A 21,406-nucleotide genomic window follows, 5' to 3' on the forward strand; every position below is an offset into this window, starting at 1 on the left:
ACCCGCAAAAAATACAGATTACATCCGTGTGCATTCCGTATTTTGTGGAACGTAACAGCTGGCCCTTCATAGAACCGTACTATCCTTGTCTGTAATGAGGACAATAATAGGACATGTTCTATTTTTTTGAGGAACGGAAATACGGACATACGCAAACGGAATGAACACGGAGTAACTTCCGTTTTTTTTGAGGACCCATTGAAGTGAATGGTTCCGCATACGGTTCCGCATATGGAATGGACACGCAAAGAAAATACGTTCGTGTGCATGAGCCCTAAAACTGTAAAAACCATCCCAAAAATGTCATTTTTTATTGTAGATTTTTAATATGTGTCTGCAGTAAATCTTGTTGGTGCACAACTCTAGGGACACAATTGCATTTTTAACCCATTAGTCACATTTTGTAAAAAAATTAATTTTACAAATGTATTTATTTTGTAGAGAAAATAATTTCTCCAATTGGTTGTGTTTATTTTTTAATTTTTGTTCTACAGCCTGCTGTTCTTCCTATGCACAGCTGTCTGCTGTCAGTCATCCGACGGCTTTTCTGTAAGGCCCCTTTCACACGGGCGAGTATTCTGCGCGGATGCGTGAGTTGAACGCATTGCACCCGCACTGAATCCCGACCCATTTATTTCTATGGGGCTGTTCACATGAGCGGTGATTTTCACGCATCACTTGTGCGTTGCGTGAAAATCGCAGCATGCTCCTCTTTGTGCGTTTTTCACGTAACGCAGGCCCCATAGAAATTAATGGAGTTGCGTGAAAATCGCAAGCATCCGCAAGCAAGTGCGGATGCGGTGCGATTTTCACGCACGGTTGCTAGGAGACGATCGGGATGGAGACCCCCTCATTATTATTTTCCCTTATAACATGGTTATAAGGGAAGGTAATAGCATTCTGAATACAGAATGCATAGTAAAATAGTGCTGCAGGGGTTAAAAAAAAATAAAAAATTATTTAACTCACCAAAGGCCTCTTTCACACTTGCGTTGTCCGGATCCGGCATGTACTCCACTTGCCGGAATTACACTCCGGATCCGGAAAAACGCAAGTGTACTGAAAGCATTTGAAGACGGAACCGTCTTCCAAATGCGTTCAGTGTTACTATGGCACCCAGGACGCTATTAAAGTCCTGGTTGCCATAGTAGTAGTGGGGAGCGGGGGAGCGGTATACTTACAGTCCGTGCGGCTCCCGGGGCGCTCCAGAGTGACGTCAGAGCGCCCCATGCGCATGGATGACGTGATCCATGTGATCACGTGATCCATGCGCTTGGGGCGCCCTGACGTCACTCTGGAGCGCCCGGGGAGCCGCACGGACGGTAAGTACACTGCTCCCCGGCTCCCCACTACACTTTACCATGGCTGCCAGGACTTTAGCGTCCCGGCAGCCATGGTAACCACTCTGAAAAAGCTAAATGTCGGATGCGGCAATGCGCCGAAACGACGTTTAGCTTAAGGCCGGATCCGGATTGATGCCTTTCAATGGGCATTAATTCCGGATCCGGCCTTGCGGCAAGTGTTCCGGATTTTTGGCCGGAGCAAAAAGCGCAGCATGCTGCGGTATTTTCTCCGGCCAAAAAACGTTCCGTTCCGGAACTGAAGACATCCTGATGCATCCTGAACGGATTTCTCTCCATTCAGAATGCATTAGGATAATCCTGATCAGGATTCTTCCGGCATAGAGCCCCGACGACGGAACTCTATGCCGGAAGACAACAACGCAGGTGTGAAAGAGCCCTGAGTCCACTTGATCGCGCTGCCCGGCTTCTCGTCTGTCTCCTTTGTTGAACAGGACCTGTGGTGAGCATTCATTACAGGAACAGGACCTGTGGTGACGTCACTCCGGTCATCACATGATCCATCACCATGGTAAAAGATCATGTGATGGATCATGTGATGACCGGAGTGACGTCACCACAGGTCCTGTTCCTGTAATGAATGCTCACCACAGGTCCTGTTCAACAAAGGAGACAGACGAGAAGCCGGGCAGCGCGATCAAGTGGACTAAGGTGAGTTAAATTTTTTATTATTTTTTTTTAACCCCTCCAGCGCTATTTTACTATGCATTCTGTATTCAGAATGCTATTATTTTCCCTTATAACATGTTATAAGAGAAAATAATACAATCTACAGAACACTGATCCCAAGCCCGAACTACTGTGAAGAAGTTCGGGTTTGGGTACCAAACGCGCGATTTTTCTCACTCGAGTGCAAAACGCATTACAATGTTTTGCACTCGCGTAGAAAAATTACGCGTGTTCCCGCAACGCACCCGCACATTTTCCCGCAACGCCCGTGTGAAAGGGACCTAACTCCTCCTGAGTACACGGAAGCACGCACTGTCTCCCTCTCCTCCCCCTTCCCCCGCCCCTTCAGGATGGCAGAGCGGCAGAGTATTAGCTGTAACATACAGCTGACACTCTGCTTGAAATAACTGTTTAACCACTTCCATGCCACAGTCCTTAGGGACCACTGTCTGGAAGGGGCTAACCATCGGGCCGCTGCTTGAAGGGTTAATGCCCTCCCCTCCTTTATAGATGGGCGAGTGGTGGCGATGTTCCCCCTACCCACCCCCAGTTCAGGATGGCAGAGCGCACACAAAACACCCCCACCCCCCCCATTTCAAGATGCAGAGCGCGCAGCACCACCGCCCCCCCCCCCCTTTCAAGATGGCAGAGCATGTAGCACTCCCCCCTTTCAGGATGGCAGAGCGGCAGCTGGCCAGAGTGTTAGCTGTAATGTACAGCTGACACTCTGCTTGAAACAGGCGACATCGGTGCTGGCACCGATGGCGGCCGTTTAACCCCTTACATGCCGCGGTCCTTAGGGACCACTGTATGAAGGGACTAACAGCTAACAGCACAGCAGCGGCCCAATGCTTGAAGGGTAAACTGAGGGAGGGAGCTCCCTCCCCCCATCGGGCCGCTGCGCTGTGGCAGCATCCTGATGGTTACCATGGCAACTTCACAGGCATCCAGCTTGCTGTGGTATATCTAAGCCTGATCAGGCTCCTGATAAAGGCAGGAGCCTGATCAGGCTTAGTGTGAGTTCAATACACTGCAGTACACTATACAGTGTACTGCAGTGTATTGTCAGCCATCAGACCCACTAGATCTTCAAGAACCAAGTGGGTCTGGGTCCAAAAAATGTTAAAAATTTATGAAAAAAAGTAATAAATAAAATAAAAAACCTTCTTCCTATATCCACACATAATTGGTTAAAAATGTAAAAAATAAAAAACACTAAACATGTTTGGTATCGCCGCTTCCATAAGGACCTGATCTATAAAAGGATCATGTACTTTTACTGCACGGTGAATACCATAAAAAAAAAACTATGATGTAATTGCAATGTTGCCCACCGCACATCCCAAAAAATGGTATAAAAAGTGATCAAAACAGTCATATGTACCCAAAATTAGTACCAATCAAACCGTGACCTCATCCTGCAAGCAATGAGCCCCTACATAAGCCAATTGTCTAAAAAATAAAAAAAATAGGACTTTCAGAAAATGGAGACACAAAAACAATTTTATTTTCAAACATGCTTTTATTGTATAAAATGAAGTTAAAAAAATTCACATATTTGGTATTGTCATGTCCGTTACGACCTGCTACATAAAAATAGCACTTGATCCAACACCATAAAAAAAAAATAAACAAGGTGCTAAAAAGTCAATTTTTTTTATCACCTTACATCACAAAAAGTGTAATACCAAATGATCAAAAAGACAAATATGCGCCAAAAAAGTACCAATCCCGCAAAAAATTAGACCCTACCTAAGACGATCGTCCAAAAAAAATAATATATGGCTTTCAGAAAAGGGAGAAACAAAAAAAATATTTTTTTTCAAAAATGCTTTTATTGTGTAAAATAAGATTTAGAAAATGCAAATATTGGGTATCGCTGTGTCCGTAATAACATGCTATATAAAATATCATGTGATCCAAACCGTCTGGTGAACGCCGTAAAAAAAATAATAATAATAAAAAAGCCAAAAAATCTATTTTATCACCTTACATCACAAAAAGTGTAATACCAAGCGATCAAAAAGTCAAACCAACATCTCATCACGCAAAAAATGAGACTCTTTGAAAGACAATCACCCAAAAATAATAATATATGGCTTTCAGAAAATGGAAACACAAAAACATGATTTTTTTTTCCAAAAATGCTTTTATTGTGTAAAAAAAAAAATATGCACATATCGCTGTGTCCGTAACAACCTCCTCTATAAAAATAACATGTGATCCAACCTGTCTGGTGAACGCCGTAAAAAAATTCAATAAAAAATGTGCCAATTTTTTTTTTTATCACCTTACATCACAAAAAGTGTAATACCAAGCGATCAAAAATTCATATGTGCCCCAAAATGGTATCAATTAAACAATCAACTCATCCTGCAAAAAATTTGACCCAACCTAAGACAATAACCTTAAAAATAAAAAAAATATGGCTTTCAGAAAATGAAAACACAAAAACATGATTTAAAAAATATATATTTTTATTGTGTAAATCCAAAATAATATTTAAAAAATACACTGCGTGCAGAATTATTAGGCAAATGAGTATTTTGACCACATCATCCTCTTTATGCCTGTTGTCTTACTCCAAGCTGTATAGGCTCGAAAGCCTACTACCAATTAAGCATATTAGGTGATGTGCATCTCTGTAATGAGAAGGGGTGTGGTCTAATGACATCAACAGCCTATATTAGGTGTGCATAATTATTAGGCAACTTCCTTTCCTTTGGCAAAATGGGTCAAAAGAAGGACTTGACAGGCTCAGAAAAGTCAAAAATAGTGAGATATCTTGCAGAGGGATGCAGCACTCTTAAAATTGCAAAGCTTCTGAAGCGTGATCATCGAACAATCAAGCGTTTCATTCAAAATAGTCAACAGGGTCGCAAGAAGCGTGTGGAAAAACCAAAGCGCAAAATAACTGCCCATGAACTGAGAAAAGTCAAGCGTGCAGCTGCCAAGATGCCACTTGCCACCAGTTTGGCCATATTTCAGAGCTGCAACATCACTGGAGTGCCCTAAAGCACAAGGTGTGCAATACTCAGAGACATGGCCAAGGTAAGAAAGGCTGAAAGACGACCACCACTGAACAAGACACACAAGCTGAAACGTCAAGACTGGGCCAAGAAATATCTCAAGACTGATTTTTCTAAGGTTTTATGGACTGATGAAATGAGAGTGAGTCTTGATGGGCCAGATGGATGGGCCCGTGGCTGGATTGGTAAAGGGCAGAGAGCTCCAGTCCGACTCAGACGCCAGCAAGGTGGAGGTGGAGTACTGGTTTGGGCTGGTATCATCAAAGATGAGCTTGTGGGGCCTTTTCGGGTTGAGGATGGAGTCAAGCTCAACTCCCAGTCCTACTGCCAGTTTCTGGAAGACACCTTCTTCAAGCAGTGGTACAGGAAGAAGTCTGCATCCTTCAAGAAAAACATGATTTTCATGCAGGACAATGCTCCATCACACGCGTCCAAGTACTCCACAGCGTGGCTGGCAAGAAAGGGTATAAAAGAAGAAAATCTAATGACATGGCCTCCTTGTTCACCTGATCTGAACCCCTTTAAGAACCTGTGGTCCATCATCAAATGTGAGATTTACAAGGAGGGAAAACAGTACACCTCTCTGAACAGTGTCTGGGAGGCTGTGGTTGCTGCTGCACGCAATGTTGATGGTGAACAGATCAAAACACTGACAGAATCCATGGATGGCAGGCTTTTGAGTGTCCTTGCAAAGAAAGGTGGCTATATTGGTCACTGATTTGTTTTTGTTTTGTTTTTGAATGTCAGAAATGTATATTTGTGAATGTTGAGATGTTATATTGGTTTCACTGGTAAAAATAAATAATTGAAATGGGTATATATTTGTTTTTTGTTAAGTTGCCTAATAATTATGCACAGTAATAGTCACCTGCACACACAGATATCCCCCTAAAATAGTTAAAACTAAAAACAAACTAAAAACTATTTCCAAAAATATTCAGCTTTGATATTAATGAGTTTTTTGGGTTCATTGAGAACATGGTTGTTGTTCAATAATAAAATTAATCCTCAAAAATACAACTTGCCTAATAATTCTGCACTCACTGTAGACATATTAGGTATTGCTGCGTCGTTATGACCTGCTCTATAAAAAAAATCACATTATCTACTCTGTCAGGTGAACATTGTGAAAAAAAAATATAATAATAAACTGTGCTAGAACAGCCATTTTTTGGTTAGCTTGCCTGATAAAAAGAGTAATATATATTTGTGGTCCGAGCCTTAACAAGTAAGTGACACCCTGCCGCCACCCCCCAAATGGCCTGTGGTGTGCCTTGGTCTTCTCAGGTCAGTATGCCTAAAGGAACCAAAAACCAACTGATAAGGGTAGGAACTGGGCCTGACCTGCTAGTCCACCAGCTCTGCCTGTGGCTCTGGAATATATCGGACAAAGCAGCCCGAACTCCAGCGCCCCAGGTGTTTGATGATGTGTGCTGGGACCCCTTGCTTGGAAGCAGCGGATGCTGCCCCAATGCGGAATGAATGCCCAGAAAATGTGCTGGATTCAAACCCATGTTGGCCAACAGGATGCGAATGTGTTCCACGAATTGGCTAGATGACAGCGGCCTGATAGGAAACGGGAGTAAAGGGTCCTTTACGTTGTGGAGACTAAGAGCCAAAAAGAGATTGTCAAGAACCGTCACTGGACACAATGCGTTCCCGGTCTGAAAGAATTTGACTAAGTGCCCGGGACCCACCTGCCTGGTTTTGTCGTGAGGTAACTGCAGCTGATAGCTAAGACCCACCTTAACTAAATTGCCTTGCAGAGAACCACCTGTCTAGCCTGGGTTACCTCCCCTGGCCTCAAAAACCCATAGAACACTAGATACATGGCTGACTTGAGCACCAGACTGGGAAGAACCCCGAAAGGTGAAAGCGAAAGAACCTCTGACAGTCTGCGAAAGATGTCCCCCATGATAGGCCAACGGATCGACTTGACCGTGACCTTACTCTTCTGTATACCCCTGAGGATGGCCTTGATCGGGTGTGCGGCAAATATAGAAGCTCTGTCCGGATCCCGAAGCGCCAAAAAATGCTGCACCCCCGCCAAATATAGCCTGATCATGTTGTGAGATAGGGCCAGAACAGAGTGACAGTATGACACGAAGGCCACCATGTATTTGACCTGACCGGTATCACCCCTAGGACAAGTCACCCGAAATTTGGAGAAAAGCTCCCACGCTCTGCGGTACACCCTCAAGGTACTGCTGGACAAATATTTTGTAATGAGAGAACTGGCAAACACCATCAGAGATTCTAGTCCAATACCAGCAGCCGCCAGTCCGGAACCGGGGTGCCCACTGCATCCGCCTCTGGATTCTGTAAGAAAAAAACTTGAAAAATCAAAACGAGACAAAGCATCGGCCGAAGCATTGCTCACTCCTTCCACAAACAAAGCATGAAAATGAAACCCCTGCTCCAGAGCTATCCAGGTCAATCTGCGCATGAAAGACATGATGAGTAAGGATTTGGATCTACCTTTGTTAATGATGTCTGCAGTCGCCATGTTGTCAGTGTGGAAAACCACCGTGTGACCCGACCACCTTTGCCCCCAAACTACAGCAGCTGCTACGATAGGATAAATCTCAAACAATGCCAAAGTCTGGTAAAAACCTGGCATCTGTTGTACCTCCGTGGGCCATAAGCCGGCCAACCAATGTGATCCAAAAATGGCAGCGAAACCTACCGAGGCTGCTGCATCTGAAAACACGTGTGGAGAATTGACGGTGGCCCTAGGAACAAACATCGAAATGCCATTCCACCCGCTCAGAAATCTGTCCAACATGAACAGATCTGCCCGGGCGTTGGCACTTAGATGAACTGATGCGTCCAAATCATGAGTTTCCTGCAATAAAACCAACAATCTGGAAATGAACGATCTACCCTGAGGAATGATCCTCATAGCAAAATTTAACTTGTGGTCAGGACCTAAACGAGTGGAAGATGCCCAACCACCACCCCCCTACCTAATTGGCCTGAGGTGTGCCTTGGCCTCACTAGGTCGGTATGCCTGAAAAAGGGGGCATACCCTGAATGTGATGGTTTAAAGACTGAATGAAGAATGGGAATGGGTGGGCAGGGGACGTCCGAATGCCGACGTGCTGCCTGGGAGAGCCAGACTGCTTAAGACAGGTACCGGCCCCTCCCACAAATCCAGGCTAGCCTGCGGCCAGCCTTAACACTTGTGGTCAGGACCTAAACGAGTGGAAGATGCCCAACCACCACCCCCCTACCTAATTGGCCTGAGGTGTGCCTTGGCCTTACTAGGTCGGTATGCCTGAAAAAGGGGGCAAAACCCACCAGTGAGGGAAGGATTGGCCTGAGGTGCTACTCTGCCAATGTACTGAATGCTTGGACCAGCTCCGCTTGTGGCTCCGGGATATACCGTACAAAGCACCCCGAGCGCCAGCGCCCCAAGTGTTTAATGATATGCACAGGGACTCCATGCTTGGACGCTGCGGATGCCGCACCGATGCGGAAAGAATGCCCCGAGAATTGAGCCGGATTCAATCCTACATTGGTCAACAGGATGCGAATATGTTTGATGAACTGGCTGGACGTCAGTGGACCAACAGGGAATGGAAGTAATGGGTCGGTGGGGCTGTGAAGACTAAGGGCCAGCAAGAGGTTGTCCAAGACTGTCACTGGACACCATGCGTTTGTGGTCTGGAAGAACTTAACTACATGGCCGGGACCTACCTGCCTTGTTTTGTTGTGAGGCAACTGCGAATGAGTTACTGCCCATCCTGACTAAATCTCCCTTGCGGAGAGCCACCGCCCCTTGTCTGGCCTGTGTCACTTCACCTGGTCTTAAAAACCCGTAAAACGCCAAGTACATCGCCGCCTTGATCACCAGGCTGGGAAGGACTCCGAATGGTGACAATGTGAGAACTTCCAACAGGCTACGAAACGTGTCCCCCTTAATAGGTCGACGGACCGACTTGACCGTGACCTGGCTTTTTTGAATGCCTCTGAGGATGGCCTTGATCGGGTGAGCTGAAAATATAGAGGGTCTGTCTGGCTCTTGAAGTGCCAAAAAATGCTGCACCCCAGCCAAATATAGCCTAATGGTGTTGTAGGATAAAGCCAATACCGAATGACAATAAGACACGAAAGCCACCATATACTTGACCTGACCTGTGTCACCTCTAGGATATGCCAACTTAAAGTTCGAAAAAACCACCCACGCTCGGCGGTACGACCGCAACGTACTGGCCGACAAAGACTTGGTAATGAGTGAACTGGCGACCACTATCAGAGAGTCTAATCCAAGACCAGCAGCCGCCAGTCCGGTACCGGGGTGCCCACTGAGTCTGCTTCTGGGTTCTGTAAGAAAAAGCGAGAAAAATCAAAACGAGATAAAGCATCAGCTGCAACGTTGCTGACCCCGTCCAAAAACAGGACATGAAAATGAAACCCCTGTTCCAGAGCTATCCATGTCAATCTACGCATGAAAGACATGATGAGTAACGATTTAGATCTGCCCTTGTTAATGATCTCTGCGGTCGCCATGTTGTCAGTGTGGAAAACCACCGTGTGACCCGACCACCTATGCCCCCAGACTACAGCAGCTGCTACGATAGGATAGATCTCGAACAATGCCGACATCTGAGAAAACCCCGGCAACTGTAGCACGTGTGTGGGCCATGAGCCGGCGAACCAATGTGAGCAAAATATGGCCGCGAAACCTACCGAGGCAGCCGCGTCTGAAAATACGTGTGGAGAATCAGAAGTGGCCCTCGGAATAAACATGGAAATGCCATTCCACCCACTGAGAAATCTGTCCCACATGAACAGATCTGCTCGGGCGTTCGCATTAAGATGCACTGATGCGTCCAAATCACTGGTCTGTTGTAATAAGACTAGCAATCTTGAAATTAATGATCTACCCTGAGGAATGATCCTCATGGCAAAGTATAACATGCCCAACAGAGACTGCAATTCTCTCTTGGTGCAAACCTGAGACATGAGCAAGGAACGGACACCTGATTTGATTCTGTCGAGTTTGTCTTGAGGCAGACTGGCTGACATGGCACGTGAATCCAGAGAGATCCCCAAGAACGTGACAACCTGCGCAGGCCCTTCTGTTTTGTGTTCGGCCACTGGAATGTTTAACTCCTTGAAGACCTGCAAGTCAACAGGTGCCTGTGAGGGTTCTTCGATCAACAAAAATCATCCAGGTAGTGAATGACATTCTGGCAACCCTGTTCCAACAAAATCCATTCCAGTGCCTGCGCTAACCTGTCAAACAGACTGGGGCTGCTCTAGGAACCAAACGTCAACTTGGTGGCGAAATAGTACGCATCTCTCCATTTGATGCCATGCCACTGCCAGAGAGATGGGCTAATGGGCAGCAGTTTGAACGCATCAGAGACATCTGCTTTGGACAGCCAAGCCCCCATGCCTGTCTGAAGAATGACCTGGATAGCCTGGTCTACGGAAGTATACTTCAAGGAAATTCCTCGGACGGAATCAACGAGTTGAGACTAGGAACGTGGGAAAAATGTGGAGCAGACAAATCATAAATCAAACGAAATTTATTGGAATATTTTCCCTGCACCACCCTCACCGGGCTCACCCTCCAAGTGCAGAAAGGAGGGGACTGGAAAGGACAATGATGAAACCCTTGTCCAGCTCAACTGCCAAGAGTGAATCCACCAGACCAGCATGTTTAGAAGCCGACTGCAAGTTGGGGCATTCATGAGTCTGCTGGGGCAAGGTGATGAGCCCAGTGTGAAACCCCCGTGAAAACCCTTCCACCAGGAATGTACGGAACGGCTGAACCGGATGAAGCCGCAGCAGCTAGTCTAGTGCCTCCACATTCACCTGGCTCAGTCACGCCGGCTTCAATGTGCAGACCGTGACCGGATGTGCCCTAAAACATGTGGCACAGACATGCAGGAGCCTGCACTGGCTGAAGTTGCAGATGGCGTAGACCACTGCAAACAACACAACAAACACCACAAAACTACAACAACAAAAAAAAACGAAGAAAGAAAAAGAGAAGAGAAAAAAAAAAACAACCTGTTAACCCTACGACCTGCTGCCCGTAAGCTGACAAACAAGATGACGGAATCTAAGCCCCTCCCCTTCCCCCCCCAGCAGCGTGAAACGATTGAACGAAAAGCCTTCGAGGCTGACAGGGAGTATGATAGTCGTTTCCACTGACGTATGAAGCGAGCCCGAGTTTGTGTGAATCTGTGACGTGGCAGATTAATTAAAAATGAATACTGCGGGCTAAAGAACCTACAGACGTGGTAGGTGATGTATGTAAGTATAGGATTTGTGGAAAACAGACCGTATGACGTATGACACTAGTCTACGAGATGAAACAGGGTGTGTATGTCGTGCGAGCGTGTAGCTGTATTGGCGGATGTACCTATGCTAGAGGTGTATGGATGAAGCTTGGTGGATACATTTTTTTTTTTTTTTTTTTTTTATTTTTTTTTATCCCAAAAAATTATCTTTTTTTTTTTTTTTTTTTTTTTTATCCCAAAAAATTATCCTTTTTTTTTTTTTGCTTTAATTGAACAACCCACTTTTTTTTTCTTTTTTTTTTTACTTTATTTAACAATCCACTTGTACCCTTTTTTTTTTCTTTATTTGAACAACCCACTCTTTTTTTTTTTTAACTTTATTTAACAATCCACTTGTACCTTTTTTTTTTTTTTTTTTTTGTCAAACTGCCTGATGTGCGAACTATGTGTCTAAGGTATGTATGTAGTGTATGTGATGAGTGTCAAACATGTGCACAAGCAGCAACCTTGTAAGTAATCAACTCAGTAATGGCACCAGGACCCAGCTGCCAGAGTTTAACCTGCTGAGCCCAGATGACTCGCAGCCTCTGTATGAACTTAGATACAGGTTATGCTGAGACAGGCAATGAGCTCCAACTATGTGACAATGCTGCCCATTGGTGCCAAAACTTGAATTGCATGTGCCTGAACGCAGTGAGGAGAAGCGATCCTCCGGCACACTTCCCCCTCTCTACACACCCTCCTACCCTCCTCCACGTTGCCACGCTCCCCAAACAAACCAGTTATCTTGGAAAACGACCTGAACAGCTTGCAGACTGAAGGGAAAGGTACACCCGGCTTCTCTGAGATCCGACTCGTGCAGGACGCTTGCTGATGACGTCACACCCGGAAGTAGCAGACGTCCGAATGCCGACGTGCTGCCTGGGAGAGCCAGACTGCTTAAGACAGGTACCGGCCCCTCCCACAAATCCAGGCTAGCCTGCGACCAGCCTTAACACATGCCCAACAGGGACTGTAACTCTCTCTTAGTGCAAACCTGTGAAATAACCAAGGAACGAACACCTGATTATATCCTGTCAAGCTTCTCTTGGGGAAGACTAGCCGACATCTCGCGTGAATTTAAGGAGATCCCTAAAAACGTTCACTTTTGCAGGGTCCTCTGTCTTGTGGTCAGCAACCGGAATATTTAACTGCTTGAAAACTTGCAAAAGCACTTGTAAATCAACGGGCGCCTGTGAGGGGCTTTCAATCAACAGAAAATCGTTAAGTTAATGAATGATATTCTGGCAACCCTGTACTGCCAACAAAATCCACTCTAGAGCCTGCGCTAACTTGTCAAAAAGACTGGGGCTACTTTTGGAACCAAAAGTCAATTTGGTGGCGAAATAATATGCATCTCTCCACTTGATGCCATGCCATTGACAGAGAGATGGTCTGATGGGAAGTAATTTGAACGCATTAGAAATATCTGCTTTGGACAGCCAAGAACCCCTACCTGTCTGAAGAATGACCTGGATAGCCTGGTCCACAGAAGCATACTTCAGAGAGAATTCCTCTGACGGTATCAATGAATTGAGACTTGGTACATGAGAAGAATGAGGAGCAGACAAACCATAAATCAACCGAAATTTATTCGAATACTTCCCTTGCACCACCCCCACCGGCTCACCCTCCATGTGTGAAAAGGAGGGGACTCAAAAGAACCTATCACAAAGCCCTTTCCAAACTCACTCCTTAACAGTTCGTCCACTAAACCTGAATGTTTGAAAGCAGACTGTAGATTTGGACATTCAAATGTGTGCCGCGGCAAGGTAATGAGCCCGGTGTGAAATCCCCGGGGAAAACCCTTCCACCAAGAATGATCAGAATGACTGAACCGGGTGAAGCCGCAGTAGCCAATCTAATAGCTCTAAGTCCACCCGGCTCAGTCATGCCGAGGACTTCAAAGTACAAGCCGTAACAGGATGCGCCCTAAAACAAGTGGCACAGACGTGCAGTAACCTGCACTGACTGTAGTTGCAAGCTGAGTAATTGTAGTTGTTACAAAGCTGTGCTTTTCCCAAAAAATGTATCGGTCTGCCCAGTTTGTCGTACTGTACTGCCTGCTGACTGGAACCCGGAGTGCTTTGACCTCTGGAGGTACTGGGAACAGCTGTAAGGTCAGCCAATGGACACCAGGTGGTAGTGTGAGCAGGAGACTGACATGTCGCACACACCGGAGACTTGAAACTGGCGAAGTGCCTGCAAAACAGCTCCATGTCAATGTTTCTCCAGTCTGTAACTATCTAAAACTGGGCCCAAATGGCAACCGCTTTGGCCGAGAAGGACCTGTGATAGTCAGAAATGCCGAACCCCCATACTTATGTGCCAGATCCACCACCCTATAAAGGTAAGTGTCAAGTTCTTCTCTCCTGTGGGGGCTGGTGGAACACAACACATCCCTAAAAAGACTAAAAGCCAGCACAAATTCAGCCAGTGACAGTTTGCGACTAAGCCTGGAATCCTTGGTCTTGAGTACCACAGACACCTCGCCACAGGCAAAGGCTTTGTTCTCCACCACGTCATGGGACTATATTAACAAGGTGTCACGGATGAGAGTGGGGGAAACCCTCATCCGTGCGATGTTATGGAATCAGGTAGCTGCTAGGCCAGGACCACAGGATCAGGGAGCAGGTCACCTCCTATCGCGTCCCTAATACTGACCATGACTCCTAACTGTATGAGCCAACCCAGATGGTAGGAGGGCTCATACTCTGTAACCTAGGGTCCCTACTATCCCTCAGGAAAACCCTGAGCTAGGAGCAGGGTAAGACGACCTGTTCCCCCAAGACACGGACGAACAGGAGTCTCACTGGCCAAGCTGCAAGGAAGGGGAAACATATACGGACATATGGATATGACAGGTGAACTACACCAGTTCCAAACCTACCTGCCACAACCTCGCTGACTGGAACCCATGCACCAGTACTGCTGTCCACACAAACACTAAGGACACAGCACACACCACAAATCACACAGGTAACCAGGACATCCATAGCTGCAATAAACCTAGAAAGGATAACCACATCAACTAAACATCATGCATAACTTTTATGACCACAAGGGTGGCCCTCACTGGACAGATGGTAAATGAACCAGGAGGATGACTCCAGCATAAAGCATGGCAGGAGTACCCCTCAGACTTCTGGCTTCCAGCAGGAGCTAAATAGCCCAAGCAGCCATACCCAAACACACACCAGGAAAGGAGTTAACCCTTTCATCACCAGACAAGGTAAGTGTCACTTAAAGGAGAAGTGTACACAGAACAAACTCCCTAACACCAACATAGAAAGTGAACACTTAAAATCACACGTTGCCAGAGGCAACCGCATGCCGTGACAGTGAGCTGCCAAGCCACCAGCTCCAGCTGCTACACTGCCAAACACACTATGTTGCCAACGGCAACCACACGTGAAGCAACAAACCCAGAGCCCTCACCTGTGGTTGACAACGTAGAACAAACCGCTGACAACTGCATGCGACCAAAGAGTCACAACCATAACCATGGTCATGACACAAGGATGCCAAATTGACATCCTTGCCCTCCAAAATATCCTTCTTGATATTTGGCCTGACAAAATAAACTGGCTCCACCGAAGGTACCCCCCCCACCCTGTATAGGATTAGCTGCTGCCAATGAAGTAGGTATGGTACCTGCCACAGCAGCCGGCCCGACTACCTGAGGGGGGTCACAAAGCTTCTCCATCACCTCCATCCAGGTTTGTAAATCCTGAATTGAAGTCGTGAGAGTGTTCAACACTGCATGAATATGCACCAACGAAGTGTTAAAGGAAGTGTTGTCGTTGTACGTGGAAGGCCTAGCTGGTGCTGCACTAGGGAAAAGCAACTTGAACAGTTCCGCCTTTCTGGCAAAAGCCGCAAACGGAATGCCTCTTCTTACAAGTTCAGCCGTCAGCTTTGGCACTGTCCATGACCTAAGGGATGGGATGCTGCCTTGTTCAGACCCTCTGCCTGGGGATGGAGGCAAGGACGCAAACTCCTCAATGTCAGAAGGCTGAGACATGACCACTGAAACAACCAAACAAAGCAAATTGTGATACATGCGCCCTGCTGCCCATGTGCAAGCAGACAAGGTGACAGACTTAACCCCCCCCCTCACCATGCAGCGTGTTTGGAACGTATGCGAATGCAAACAAGGCCGACACGAAGTATGTTAGTCGTTTCCACTGACGTATGAAAAAGCGAGCCCGAGTTTGAATCTGCAACGTGAAAAATCAATTATAAACGAATACTGCGAGCTAACGTACCTGCAGACGTGGCAGGTAAAGTATAAGAAAAGAAATTGTGGAAAACTGACCGTATGACGTATGGAACTAGTCTACGAAATATGAAACAACTAGTCTACGAAATATAAAACAACGTATAGCAACCAATGACGCCGTGCGCTCCTGCTCTGAACAGGAATCCAGCCCGGCATACCATGGACTGCTCTCGGCCACGGAACACGGCCGTGTGCATTCAGCCTTAAGTATTTTCCCCTCCCGTTTATCTCCCTCTTGACTGTGAAAATACCTCCAAAATAGATCCTCACTTTCCCACACCCAGCTCCACAAACCCGAAAGGTGCGATCATAAATCCTCCAGAACACTCGTAGTAGAAGTGGGAGAGCCCGGCTTCTGCAAACCCTCCGTCTCGTGGAGCGCTCGTAACTGACGTCACCTGACCCGAAAGTGAAGATGCACGTGACCCGCCGCCGTGATTCCCCTGTGAGCCATGCCGTCTATGAAGGCACAGGCTCCTCCCACAAATCCAGGCTAACCTTCGGCCAGCCTTAAACACATACACACACACACAATGCACAACTACCTCTAGCAAAAGATTTATATACTGCAGGAATGACCCTAATATATAACAATGACAGCACATCAGGCCAAATATAAATATGGAGGGCCAGGCCAATAGATCAGGCAACAAATCCAGGACAGTATAAGAATTTTTAAAAATGGCAGCACTGTCACAAAAAATGAGTGAAAAGAAAAACACTTTATTCACCCTGTGGTCTAGGGATGAGCGAACTGCGAACTTGTAAGAATTGTAAAAATGTAAGATTCCATTATGGATTCTGCTACCACGGACCATAACTAAGGGTCCATTCACACCTCCGCATAATGGGTCCGCATCCGTTCCGCAATTTTGCGGAAGGGGTGCGGACCCAATTTATATTCTAATGAGGTCACAAAAGATGCGGACAGCACATCACAGCTTCAGGCCTCTTTCACACGACCATATGGCTTTTTCAGTGTTTAGCGGTCCGTTTTTCACGGATCTGTTGTTCCATTTTTTGTTTCCGTTGTGTTTCCATTTCTGTTCCGTTTTTCCATTCCATTTTTCCGTATGGCATATACAGTATACAGTAATTACATAGAAAAAAATTGGGTTGGGCATAAAATTTTCAATTGATGGTTCCGCAAAAACAAAACAGATACTGAAGACATACGGATGCATTTCCATATGTGTTGTGTTTTTTTTGAGGACCCATTGACTTGAACGGAGCCACGGAGCTTGATTTGCAGGCAATAATAGGACATGTTCTATCTTTCAACGGAACGGAAAAAAGTAAATACCGTGTTTTTTTTTGCGGAACCATTAAAATGAATGGTTCTGTATACGGACCATATACAGAACGCAAAAATTGGCCCGTAAATGGAAAAAAAAAAACGGTTGTGTGAAAGAGGCCTCAGTTTTATCCTAATGCATTCTGAATGGAAAGCATTCCGCTCAGTATGTATCAGGATGTCATCAGTTCAGTCCCTCTTACGGTATTTAGCCGGAGAAAATACTGAAATGTATTAATGCCGTATCAGTTTTTCCGGATGACACCGGAGAGACGGATCCGGTATTTCAATGCATTTGTCAGTTCCGGCAACGCAAGTGTGAAAGTACCCTTAGAAGAAATACTTTCTCAAACATCCATTAGAAAGTAAGGAAGTACATGCAAAATACTATAGTGGTTTAAAATAAAAAATCTGATTTATTTTTGTCCCTAAAGCCTCATGCACACGTCCGTTGTTTTATTCCGCATCCGTTTAGCAGATTTTGCAGTTCTGATTAGTGATGTCGCGAACATAAAATTTTCAGTTCGCGAACAGCGAACGAGAACTTCCGCAAATGTTCGCGAACTGGCGAACCGGGCGAACCGCCATAGACTTCAATAGACAGGCGAATTTTAAAAAACCACAGGGACTCTTTCTGGCCACAATAGTGATGAGAAAGTTGTTTCAAGGGGTCTAACACCTGGACTGTGGCATGCCGGAGGGGGATCTATGGCAAAACTCCCATGGAAAATTACGTAGTGGACGCAGAGTCGGGTTTTAATCCATAAAGGGCATAAATCAACTAACATTCCTAAATTGTTTGGAATAACGTGCTTTAAAACATCCAGTGTGTGTATACGATCAGGTATGATGTTGTATCGATCAGGTAGTGTAAGGGTTACGCCCGCATCACAGACATTGACAGACCAAACTCCCCTTTTAATGCACCGCAAACAGTTCATTTGCACAACCGCAAACTCCCCATTTGCACAAGGTTGGATACCAAGCTAGCCATGTCCCGTTGATGTCATTGAAGGTTTCTTCCTCCACCCAGCCACGTACAACACCAAGGGTCCCCGAAAGGTCAATTGAATTGATTTTTCGAACGGGGAGATGGTTAAAAAAACGCTGGCTCCCTCCCCTTTGTTTTTATCCACGGTGACTGCGTCTGCGCCGTGCAATTTACTGTCACACCCGATATGAGTGGTATTTTCTGTAGTACTATTCTCATCAGTTTAATCCCTCTAACGTCCCCAATCTGGGTGCCATTTATTGAATAGATTTTTCGAACGGGGAGATGGTATCAGTGGTTGGCACTGGCAGTGGGCACACTACAGTCAGTAGAAGCGGGCCTGACACACACTGGCAGCAGGCAAGCAACTGAAATTACACTAAAGTGTAAAAATTAAATGCCTTATTTATCGGCAAGCTACTGTGCCACCCGGTATGAGTGGTTGGCACTGGCAGTGGGCACACTACAGTCAGTGGAAGAGGGCCTGACACACACTGGCAGCAGGCAAGCAACTGAATTTAGACTACTGTCTAAAAATTAAATGCCTTATTTATCGGCAAGCTACTGTGCCACCCGGTATCAGTGGTTGGCACTGGCAGTGGGCACACTACAGTCAGTGGAAGCGGGCCTGACACACACTGGCAGCAGGCAAGCAACTGAATTTAGACTACTGTCTAAAAATTAAATGCCTTATTTATCGGCAAGCTACTGTGCCACCCGGTATCAGTGGTTGGCACTGGCAGTGGGCACACTACAGTCAGTTGAAGTCGGGCCTGACACACACTAGCAGCAGGCAAGCAGCTGAAATTACACTAAAGTGTAAAAATTAAATGCCTTTTTTATGCAAAGTCCTGTGCCAGCCGGTATGAGTGGTGGGCACTGGCAGTGGGCACACTACAGTCAGTGGAAGTCAGCCTGACACACACTGGCAGGCAACTAACCTTAGATTAAAGTGTAAAAATTAAGTGCCTATTTTTTAAGCAAAGTCCTGTGCCACTCGGTATGACAGGGGTGGGCACTGGCAGTGGGCACACTACAGTCAGTTGAAGTCGGCCTGACACACACTAGCAGCAGGCAAGCAGCTGAAATTACATTAAAGTGTAAAAATTAAATGCCTTTTTTAAGCAAAGTCCTGTGCCAGCCGGTATGAGTGGTGGGCACTGGCAGTGGGCACACTACAGTCAGTGGAAGTCAGCCTGACACACACTGGCAGGCAACTAACCTTAGATTAAAGTGTAAAAATTAAGTGCCTATTTTTTAAGCAAAGTCCTGTGCCACTCGGTATGACAGGGGTGGGCACTGGCAGTGGGCACACTACAGTCAGTGGAAGTCAGCCTGACACACACTGGCAGGCAACTAACCTTAGATTAAAGTGTAAAAATTAAGTGCCTATTTTTTAAGCAAAGTCCTGTGCCACTCGGTATGACAGGGGTGGGCACTGGCAGTGGGCACACTACAGTCAGTTGAAGTCGGCCTGACACACACTAGCAGCAGGCAAGCAGCTGAAATTACATTAAAGTGTAAAAATTAAATGCCTTTTTTAAGCAAAGTCCTGTGCCAGCCGGTATGAGTGGTGGGCACTGGCAGTGGGCACACTACAGTCAGTGGAAGTCAGCCTGACACACACTGGCAGGCAACTAACCTTAGATTAAAGTGTAAAAATTAAGTGCCTATTTTTTAAGCAAAGTCCTGTGCCACTCGGTATGACAGGGGTGGGCACTGGCAGTGGGCACACTACAGTCAGTTGAAGTCGGCCTGACACACACTAGCAGCAGGCAAGCAGCTGAAATTACATTAAAGTGTAAAAATTAAATGCCTTTTTTAAGCAAAGTCCTGTGCCAGCCGGTATGAGTGGTGGGCACTGGCAGTGGGCACACTACAGTCAGTGGAAGTCAGCCTGACACACACTGGCAGGCAACTAACCTTAGATTAAAGTGTAAAAATTAAGTGCCTATTTTTTAAGCAAAGTCTGTGCCACTCGGATGACAGGGGTGGGCACTGGCAGTGGGCACACTACAGTCAGTTGAAGTCGGCCTGACACACACTGGCAGGCAACTAACCTTAGATTAAAGTGTAAAAATGAAGTGCCTTTTTTTTAAGCAAAGTCCTGTGCCACACGGGATGACAGGGGTGGGCACTGGGCAGTGGGCACACTACAGTCAGTTGAAGTCGGCCTGACACACACTAGCAGCAGGCAAGCAGCTGAAATTACACTAAAGTGTAAAAATTAAATGCCTTTTTTATGCAAAGTCCTGTGCCAGCCGGTATGAGTGGTGGGCACTGGCAGTGGGCACACTACAGTCAGTGGAAGTCAGCCTGACACACACTGGCAGGCAACTAACCTTAGATTAAAGTGTAAAAATTAAGTGCCTTTTTTTTAAGCAAAGTCCTGTGCCACACGGGATGACAGGGGTGGGCACTGGCAGTGGGCACACTACAGTCAGTTGAAGTCGCCTGACACACACTAGCAGCAGGCAAAGCAGCTGAAATTACACTAAAGTGTAAAAATTAAATGCCTTTTTTAGGCAAAGTCCTGTGCCAGCCGGTATGAGTGGTGGGCACTGGCAGTGGGCACACTACAGTCAGTGGAAGTCAGCCTGACACACACTGGCAGGCAACTAACCTTAGATTAAAGTGTAAAAATTAAGTGCCTTTTTTTAAGCAAAGTCCTGTGCCACACGGAATGACAGGGGTGAGCACTGGCAGTGGGCACACTACAGTCTGTGGGCCTGCAGCTCCTCACACACAGGCAGGCCAGGCAACTGCAATATGTATATAAAGGAAAAAAAAAAAGCAGACTAATGTTGCAGCCCTAAAAAGGGCTTTTTGGGGTGCTGTCAGGACGCTGTACCTTACAGCAGAGATCAGATGAGTCTTTCAGGACTGGAGTGGACACTGAATTCACTAGCCTAGCTATCGATTTCCCAATTAAATCAGCAGCAGTTACAGTCTCCCTCCTCTCACTAAGACTGCAGCTTCAGAATGAATCTAAAATGGATGCTGTGCACAAGGTGGGAGGGTCTGGGAGGGAGGGTATGCTGCTGATTGGCTGGAATGTGTCTGCTGACTGTGAGGTACAGGGTCAAAGTTTGCTCAATGATGATGTATAGGGGGCGGACCGAACATCGCATGTGTTCGCCCGGCAGAGGCGAACGCGAACAAGCTATGTTCGCCGGGAACTGTTCGCCGTCGGATAGTTCGGGCCATCTCTAGTTCTGATGTGGACCCATTCAATTCTATGGAGCCGTGGAAAATGTGGATACTCAACCGTTTGGTATTCGCATCTGTTGTCTGTGGTTCAATTCCGTCAAAAAAATACAACCTGTCCTATTCTTGTCCGCAAAAAACAGTTTACGGACCCATTCAAGTCAATGGGTCCGCAAAAACTGCAGATGCACAACGAAAGCCATCCGTATGTCATCTGCATCTGCATTTTTTGCAGATCCGTTGCCCGGCAACCTGTGTCCAAGGCCTTTGACATAAA

Source organism: Bufo bufo, chromosome 3 (genome assembly GCF_905171765.1).
Source record: "Bufo bufo chromosome 3, aBufBuf1.1, whole genome shotgun sequence".
Classification (NCBI taxonomy): Eukaryota; Metazoa; Chordata; class Amphibia; order Anura; family Bufonidae; genus Bufo; species Bufo bufo.